Source organism: Dendrobates tinctorius, unplaced genomic scaffold (genome assembly GCF_039654945.1).
Source record: "Dendrobates tinctorius isolate UK_male_01 unplaced genomic scaffold, ASM3965494v1 ptg000226l, whole genome shotgun sequence".
In the NCBI taxonomy this organism is placed as follows: domain Eukaryota; kingdom Metazoa; phylum Chordata; class Amphibia; order Anura; family Dendrobatidae; genus Dendrobates; species Dendrobates tinctorius.
In genome coordinates this window covers 6,490,156-6,498,657 of record NW_027361893.1, presented here as the reverse complement: position 1 = coordinate 6,498,657, position 8,502 = coordinate 6,490,156, and the positions used below count along the sequence as shown (strand labels likewise).

Below are 8,502 nucleotides of genomic sequence, written 5' to 3'. Positions count from 1 at the left end.
AGCCCCGCCCCAGAGCACAAGAATCTCATAAACTGAAAACTACAAATTCAGATTAAACAACAACCACAAGACTGATTTCATCTACCAAGGTATCATTGTAATCAGTATAACGGCGCCGTCCTGACAGTGTCTGTAGGTTACTGTGCACAATCCTGCTGACAGGTTCCCTTTAAGATATCACAGCTCTGCACTATTATACACAGTTCTCTTTAAATGTGTAATATTTCTTCTTGAAACTCATCTGACAGAAAATATCGGCCCTTACGATAGTTTAGATTGTGAAGTCACTGGGCCCCATACGCTAATTACCCCAGAGAGGTTTCACCACTAGTTACTCATTTATTACTGATGAAGACTGTTGGGTTTGATCATTTCAGTAGATGTTATTGTCTATACTCAGTTTTTGATTACAGTAATTAGTGTCCAAAATACTCTGATTTATCCTCTTCCCGCAGCCAGTTTTGTGTTCCTAATCAGGCCCCATTTTTAAAATCTGACGTGTGTCAATACCCTACATACGATTGCACACTACTGTCTGGGCACATGGCAGTGTTCAGAAGGGAAGGAGCGCCATTTAGCTATTTGAATGCAGATCTAGCTGGAATAGTTGGCAGACACAATGTATTGGGTCACCTGGCAGCTGAAAAGATGTCCACCATGAACATGCTTGGCACTATCTTCTCTGCTTTCCATATCCCAAGGATTGCCTTGCTCATCGCCCTTTAACATCCTTAAATGCACATGTACTTACACAGGGAACCCCTAGGCTTGGACCATGGTGTTACCTGCTATTCTGTGGTATTAGATGGCAAGAAGAATAGTCCGGTAGCTGGGTCAGAACCAGAAGGACAGAATACAGAATCAGAAGACACAAGAGTAGTCAGTAAACGGGCCACTGTCACAACAGGAAATACACATGCCTTGAGCTGATCACAGAGGACTGAACCAAAGGAGAACAACGCTGTATCTAGCAGAATCCGGTGATATGCTTTAAGCTTTAGTAGGGTGTGGTACTTTCCCATTGACTGAAGTAGGGAGCAGATTACTCCAGCTGGACAGCAGGAACAGATCCCAGATGAGATTGGAAACACCATATGCAGGAGCCCTAATATAACTAAATGACAGAAAACCAGAATAGTCGAAATCCTCATAAATAAATAAATCCTTTATAAATTAATTCACTGGGGGTTATAATCTATAGGAGAGGTGAATATTTTGACTCCACAGCCACTTTCTGGAAATTAACATGTTGGAGAGTGAAAAATACACATTTGCCATTTTATTACCCAACACATAGTGCCCAGATTGTGCTCCAGGAGACACACACCATAAATTAGGTGGATTCTTCTCACTATAATATTGCTAAATACAGGGATCCTATATGTTGTTTGAGCACACTGCAAGGCTCAGAAGTGAGAGCGGATTTTGCTGGATTGGTTTCTAGAAACCTTGATGCTCTTCAACAGCCTTTGAGCCACTAATAGTGTGGGAACCTCTGTTTTTCCATTGACAGACGATGGACCTGAATGGGAACTGTGAGAGAATTGGTATTATTTTTGCCTACATAATATTGATTGGTTTCTTATAATTCTATATTTGGGAGGCAGAATGAACAAACAGTTGATCACCACACACTACTGGTTCATCCGACAATGTTTTCTATTGGACTGTGAACTGTCATTGTCTTGGTAAATAACGTTTTTTACATAGCTTGCCATTTTTATGGACAGTTTAAGTAGAAATGTTCAAAAAATAAAACTCAAGGATATTTTATTACAAAATAATTATTTTTTTTTTATCTTAGTTGATGACTGTACCAGGAAATCAGAGGGACAGCTGACATCTTCAATTTTTAAATCTGACGATCTTGATATCCTACAAGATACAACTGAAGTGATTGCTGTTACTCCAGATATACCATCATCCATTCACAGCAAAGATCTGTCATCTGATCCTATTAAACAGGTCCCATCTTCTGATTCATTACCGACTCCTAAGGAAAATCAAAGTCACAAAAGAGGCATTAAAACACAAACTGCTCCTAAAGCAGAGAAGTCCTTTTCATGTGCAGAATGTGGGAAATATTTTAAATGGAAATCACATTTTGTTGCTCACCAGAGAACTCACAGAGGGGAGAAGCCTTTTTCATGTTCAGAATGTGGGAAATGTTTTAACCAGAAAGGGCATCTTGATAACCACCAGAGATCTCACAGAGGGGAGAAGCCTTTTTCATGTTCAGAATGTGGGAAATGTTTTGGATGGAAAACAACTTTTGAAAGCCACCAGAGAACTCACAGAGGGGAGAAGCCTTTTGCATGTTCAGAATGTGGGAAATGTTTTAACCAGAAAGGGCATCTTGATAGCCACCAGAGATCTCACAGAGGGGAGAAGCCTTTTTCATGTTCAGAATGTGGGAAATGTTTTAACCGGAAAGAGCATCTTGTTAAACATCAGAGTAGTCACACACAGGAGAAGCCTTTTTCATTTTCTTAATGTGGGAAGTATTTTACTTGGAAATTAACTATTAAACATCAGAGATGTCACATAGGGGAGAAGCCTTTTTTATGTTCATAATGTTGGAATAGTTTTAACCTAAATTGGATCTTCTTAAATGGGTTACCTCTTGTCAGCAAACATGAGGAATGACAAAAGGATATAACTTAAACTTTATTCATTTCAAATGTAAAACTATACCCATAATCCACCCCCTGAAGGTTAGTCAGAAGGTGACTAATAGATGAAACATACACCACACGTCTAAGTATATAGGGTGAGGTGACGTAAACACACTCACTCTCCAAGCCTCTCATGTCTACGGGTTTCATTGACCTCACCAAAGGCTACTCATAACGAAACTATTTAATATTGACCCATATTCAAGCGAGACTAGATGAAGAAAACTCTAACATCATGTATCATGTTATCTGAAACAGTCAGAAAACTAGCCACATATTGGCAGATCCCAGACTTCAAACTATATACTTTCATTATAAGCCACTCCAGTGTCAGGAATAGAAAGTATGTGAAAACCCGTATAATTATTGTGTTTTTCCTCCTGTAGGGACTGTCCTAGTTTGGTATTGTAACAGCTGTCAATTAGTAGTGCAGACAAATTGTCCCAGGCTAAACTCCGTTTTCAGAGGACCCAATATCTACCACTCAGGGAAAACTTACCTGCTCCAAAGATCATTAGGGAATGTCAGGGAATGAGTGCAATATCATTATAAAGACTAGGGATATGTGCAACCATTATGTCTGGGAGATCTGCGCCATTATTTAGTGTGAATATGGAAATGATCTCTGGAAGTTCAGTGTTCCCTGAGCGGTATATACTGTATTGTCACATACTTTCTATTCCTGACACTGGAGCTGCTTATAAACTTTTGAAGTATATAGTGTGAAGTCTGGGATCTGCCCATATGTGGCTAGTTTTCTGACTGTTTTGGATATCATGATACATGATTTTATTTTTATTTTTTTTTTGTCTAGTCTCGCTTGAATATAGGTCAATATTAAATAGTCTCCTGATGAGTCGCCTTTGGTGAGGACAACAAAACCTGTAGAAATTAGAAGGTTGGAGAGCGAGTGTGTATACGTCACCTCACCCTATATTGAAACGTGGGGTATATGTTTATTCTGTTAGCTTCTGACTAACCTTCAGAGAGTGAATTATCGGTATAGTTTTTCATTTGGGATTAACCCCTTTTCTACATTGGACGTACTATTCCATCCATGTGACCTAAGTCCCAAGGACGGAGTAATACGTCCAACGCGATCAGCGGCGCTCATGGGGGAGTGCCGCTAATTGCGGCCGGGTGTCAGCTGATTATCACAGCTGACACCCGGCACTATGTGTCAGGGGTGGTCATGGACCGCCCCCGGCACACTGCGATCAAACATGATCGCAGTGTACTGGAGCATCAGGGAAGCATCGGCAGGGAGGGGGCTCCCTCCGTGCTTCCCTGAGACCCCCGCAGCACCGCGATGTGCAGCGCTGCTGCGGGGGCCTCCTTCCCTGCAGGTCCCCCCTTCCCTGCAGGTCCCCGGATCCAATATGGCCACGGGGGCCTGCAGGGAGGTGTCTTTCTCAGTGCCTGCTGAGAGCAGGCAGGAGCAAGCCTACAGCAGCGCCTGTCACATCACTGATCTGACACAGTGCTGTGCAACCTGTCAGATCAGCGATGTGACATATTACAGTGATGTCCCCTGTGGGACAATGTAATTAAGTAAAAAAAAGTGTAAAAATAATTTATAAAAAAAATTGTTAAATTAAAAAAAAATTCCCTAATTCATTTTTTTGAAAAAAAAAAAAAAACAATAAGTACACATATTTAGTATCGCCGCACCCGTAACGACCTGCCCTATAACACTGTCCCACTAGTTAACCCCTTTATTGAACCCCTTAAAAAATAAAAATACGAAGCAAAAAATGCTTTATCATCAAATCGCTGAACAAAAAGTGCAATAACGTGCGATAAAAAAAGGCGGATATAAATAACCATGGTACTGCTGAAAACGTCGTCTTGTCCTGCAAAAAATGAGCCGCCACATAGCGTCATCAGCAAAAAAAATAGTTATAGCTCGCAGATTAAAGCGATGCAAAAATAATTATTTTTTTCTATAAAATTGTTTTCATTGCATAAAAGCGCCAAAACATAAAAAATGACATAAATGAGGTATCACTGTAACCATACTGACCCGAAGAATAAAACTGCCTTATCAATTTTACCACACGTGGAACAAATTCATAAAATGCTGTTTTTTGCTCATTCTGCGTCCCAAAAATTGGAATACAAAGCGATCAAAAAATGTCACGTGCCCGAAAATGGTACCAATAAAAACGTCAACTCGTCCTGCAAAAAATAAGACCTCACATGACTCGGTGGGTCAAAATATGGAAAAATTATAGCTCTCAAAATGTGGTGATGCAAAAACTATTTTTACAATAAAAAGCGTCTTAGCGTGCGACAGCTGCCAAACATAAAAACCTGCCATAAATAGTAAATCAAACCCCCCGTTATCACCCCCTTAGTTAGGGAAAAATAATAAAAAAAAAATTTTCTCTAGCAACCTTCCACAACAGCATAGGAGGATGTCTCCACGCCCTAATGGGGGACAGTAAGCACGAGAGGTTTAAAGGTACCTCCCACCTCCCTCTCACCAGTGACTTTCCTGTCCCCCGTGGGGCATGGAGAGGTCTGGTATGCTGTGTGGCTGGCTGCCGCAGCGTACCTGGAAGATGCCAAAAGCCGGGCAGTGGTGGTTGGTGGTGCCGCCTCCCCTCCTCCGTTCTGCTCCCTTCTTCTCTGAATTCAGGACCGTTTCCTGGCCCTCCCGCGCTCCCCTATAGGGAGTAAAGCGGGCCAGTGATCCCTGACCGGAGGCCTCCTGCAGCTCTCCGGTCTCTCATACAATCCTTATTGAAAAAATGACTAAGTATGGAATGGACAAGGCAACTGATAGGTGGATTCATAACTGGCTTAGTGATCGGACCCAAAGAGTGGTCGTAAATGGCTGCACATCCAGTTGGAAGAATGTCTCAAGTGGGGTACCACAGGGCTCTGTCCTGGGCCCTGTATTGTTCAACATCTTTATCAACGATTTAGATGAAGGAATTGAGGGTAAACTGATTGAATTTGCTGATGACACAAAGCTAGGAGGGATAGCTAATACTAGAGAAGAGAGAGAGAGAGGATTCAAAAAGATATAAATAAACTGGAGAAGTGGGCAGCAACTAACAGAATGGTTTTTAACAGAGAGAAATGCAAAGTACTACATCTGGGCAATAAAAAATGAAAAAGGCATATACAGAATGGGAGGAATAAGGCTAAGTGACAGCACATGTGAAAAAGACTTGGGTATACTAATAGATCACAGACTGAATATGAGTCAACAGTGTGATGCAGCAGCAAAAAAGGCAAATGCAATTCTAGGATGTATTAACAGAAGCATACAGTCTAGATCACGTGAAGTCATTATTTCCCTCTACTCCTCTTTGGTCAGACCTCATCTGGAATATTGTGTCCAGTTTTGGGCACCACATTTTTAAAAAGACATCAACAAACTGGAACAAGTTCAGAAAAGAGCGACCAGAATGGTGACCGGTCTGCAAACCCTGTCTTATGAGGAAAGGTTGCAGGATTTGGGAATGTTTAGTTTGCAAAAGAGAAGACTGAGAGGAGACTTAATAGCTGTCTACAAATATCTAAAGGGCTGTCACATTGTAGAAGGATCAACTTTATTCTCATTTGCACAAGGAAAGACTAGAAGCAATGGGATGAAACTGAATGGGAGGAGACACAGATTAGATATTAGAAAAAACTTTTTGACAGAGTGATCAATGAGTGGAACAGGCTGCCACGAGAAGTGGTGAGTTCTCCTTCAATGGAAGTCTTCAAACAGAGGCTGGACAGACATCTGACTGGGATGATTTAGCGAATCCTGCTTTGAGCAGGGGGTTGGACCAGATGGCCCAAGGAGGTCCCTTCCAACTCTACGATTCTATGATTCCTCCTCCGCCTGCGTGCAGTGCGATACCAGAAGTGACGTCAGCGCGCGTGTCACTTCCGGGGTATGTGGAGGTCGCGCTGTCATGGTGGCCCCCATCCTGTTGCCGGCGCGTGGAGCTCGCCAGCGTTGCTGTGCCTGCTCCGGGACCCAGGGAGGAGGAGGGGGAAACAGATGACTGCGCTGAGGGCGGGGTTAATCTCATATTAACCCACCGGAAGACGCCGACAGGTAAGATGAGAATCCCCTGTTAGCATGGACGGGTCTTCCTGCCCTGCGTCTGCAGAGCCCAGCGCTGCCCCAGCCACAGTAAGTGTCCAGGAGGGGGTCCTAATGGTGCGGTCAGGGCATAGGTCCTCAATGCTTCTCCCCCTTATTCCATAGGGAGAAAAGTCTGCCCATAAGAGCACCAATACATCTAGCAAGTCGGCCAAATGTGCCATATGCAGCACAAAACTTCCCTCAAATTGGGAGAAGAAGCTATGTCAAGCTTGCACAGATAAGGTGGTTAGGGCTGAGCATCCGTCATTGATTGACGAAATCCGCAGCTTGGTTGCCCATCAGGTTCAAACCTCTTTAGCTGCCCTGCCCCCCCCTCCACCACCTCCATTCCCTCCGATTGTGGGTTCACCACCCCCTAAAAAACGGAAGATTCAAATAGAGGAGTCAGATTCAGAAAGATCATACAATTCGGGATCTGAGAATTGGGAACAACCAGGAACCTCTAGGTCAGCCGACACTAGAAGGTACCTCCTTTCCACGGAATATGTGGAGGAGCTGGTCAGTGCAGTACGTGCCACTATGGGCCTAGAGGACGAACCCGTCACGCAGACAGTACTGGATCGCATGTTTGGTGGATATGAGGGGCCTAAGCAAACGGGGTTTCCAGTTCACAGGAGTGTAGCAGATATGATTTCCCAGGAATGGGAGTATCCAGAAAAACGCTACTCGGCCCCTTTAGAACTCCGACATAGATTTCCCCTAGAGGGAGAGGAATTTAGATGGGACATCCCGAAAGTAGATGTCCAGGTAGCAAGAGTGGTAAAAAAGACGGTTCTGCCGTTCGATGATGCATCCCAGCTTAGAGACCCGATGGACCGTAAAGCAAAAAGCCTCCTAAGAAAAGCCTGGGAAACCTCTGCCTTTACTTTAAAATCAGGAATCGCGTCCACCTGTGTCTCTAGGTCCCTCTTTCAATGGATTGAGGAGCTAGAGAGCCATATTTCTCGTGGTACCTCAAGGAGTGACCTCCTTAACTCCCTTCCTATCTTGCAGAGAGCTACGGGTTTCCTGGCGGATGTGGGGTTCTCGGTACTGGGCCGGTGTCAGGGGGATGTGTCACAGCAGCGGTGACCCGGTCCATGGCCCTGGGCGCCCAAGCAATGGGGAGATGTAGTTAATGGTAGAATAGTTTGTGACGCCACCCATGGTATTTGGCAAATATGATGTTAGGCCAACGCTGCATACAGATCCGCTGGGACTGATGGTATGTGCAGCTTAGATGGTAAAGCTCTCCACAGGTAGAGCTGTAGTCCCAGGGCAGTGTAGATGTAGCAGTGCCGACAGGGTAGGAAGCAGACACAACACAGCGGGGTGCAATTTCTGTACCTTTACTTGGTAACTGCAGTCCAGGGTCCTGATTACAGATGGTATTGGAGCAGGTTAGCCTGGAAGCAACTCAGCGTTTCTCTCTCACAGACGGGCTGTGCAGTCTCCTTCCTAGCGCTGTGTGGTGTGAAGAATTCCAGTCCTTAGTTACTCTGAAGTCCCTCCTGTCAAACGTTCCTAGCCCTCCGTCAGGCGCAATATAGATTCTCCTCAGTTCATGCGCAATGTGCCTGACAAGCACAGGTCAGAAAACCACCTATAGTAGCTACATATTTCAATTTCAGGACTATAGAAGTAGTCAGTGACCTTCATAGGAATGTATTAAAAGAGATTACACCAAATCAGATGCAAAAAAAAAACATTTATTAACCATAAACTTATTAAAAC

General features: G+C 43.8%; 1 long non-coding RNA gene and 1 pseudogene across 1 annotated transcript; both read left to right on the top strand.

Annotated features, from left to right (window-relative positions):
• The window catches only part of LOC141059268 (uncharacterized), a 285,741-nt pseudogene extending 283,124 nt beyond the window's left edge, over positions 1 to 2,617 (top strand).
• Positions 2,618 to 3,621: 1,004 nt separating this feature from the next.
• LOC141059277 (uncharacterized) lies at positions 3,622 to 4,400 on the top strand. The gene is made up of 2 exons (XR_012222411.1): positions 3,622 to 4,021; positions 4,075 to 4,400. It is a non-coding gene; the product is annotated as an uncharacterized lncRNA (long non-coding RNA).
• Positions 4,401 to 8,502: the final 4,102 nt, after the last annotated feature.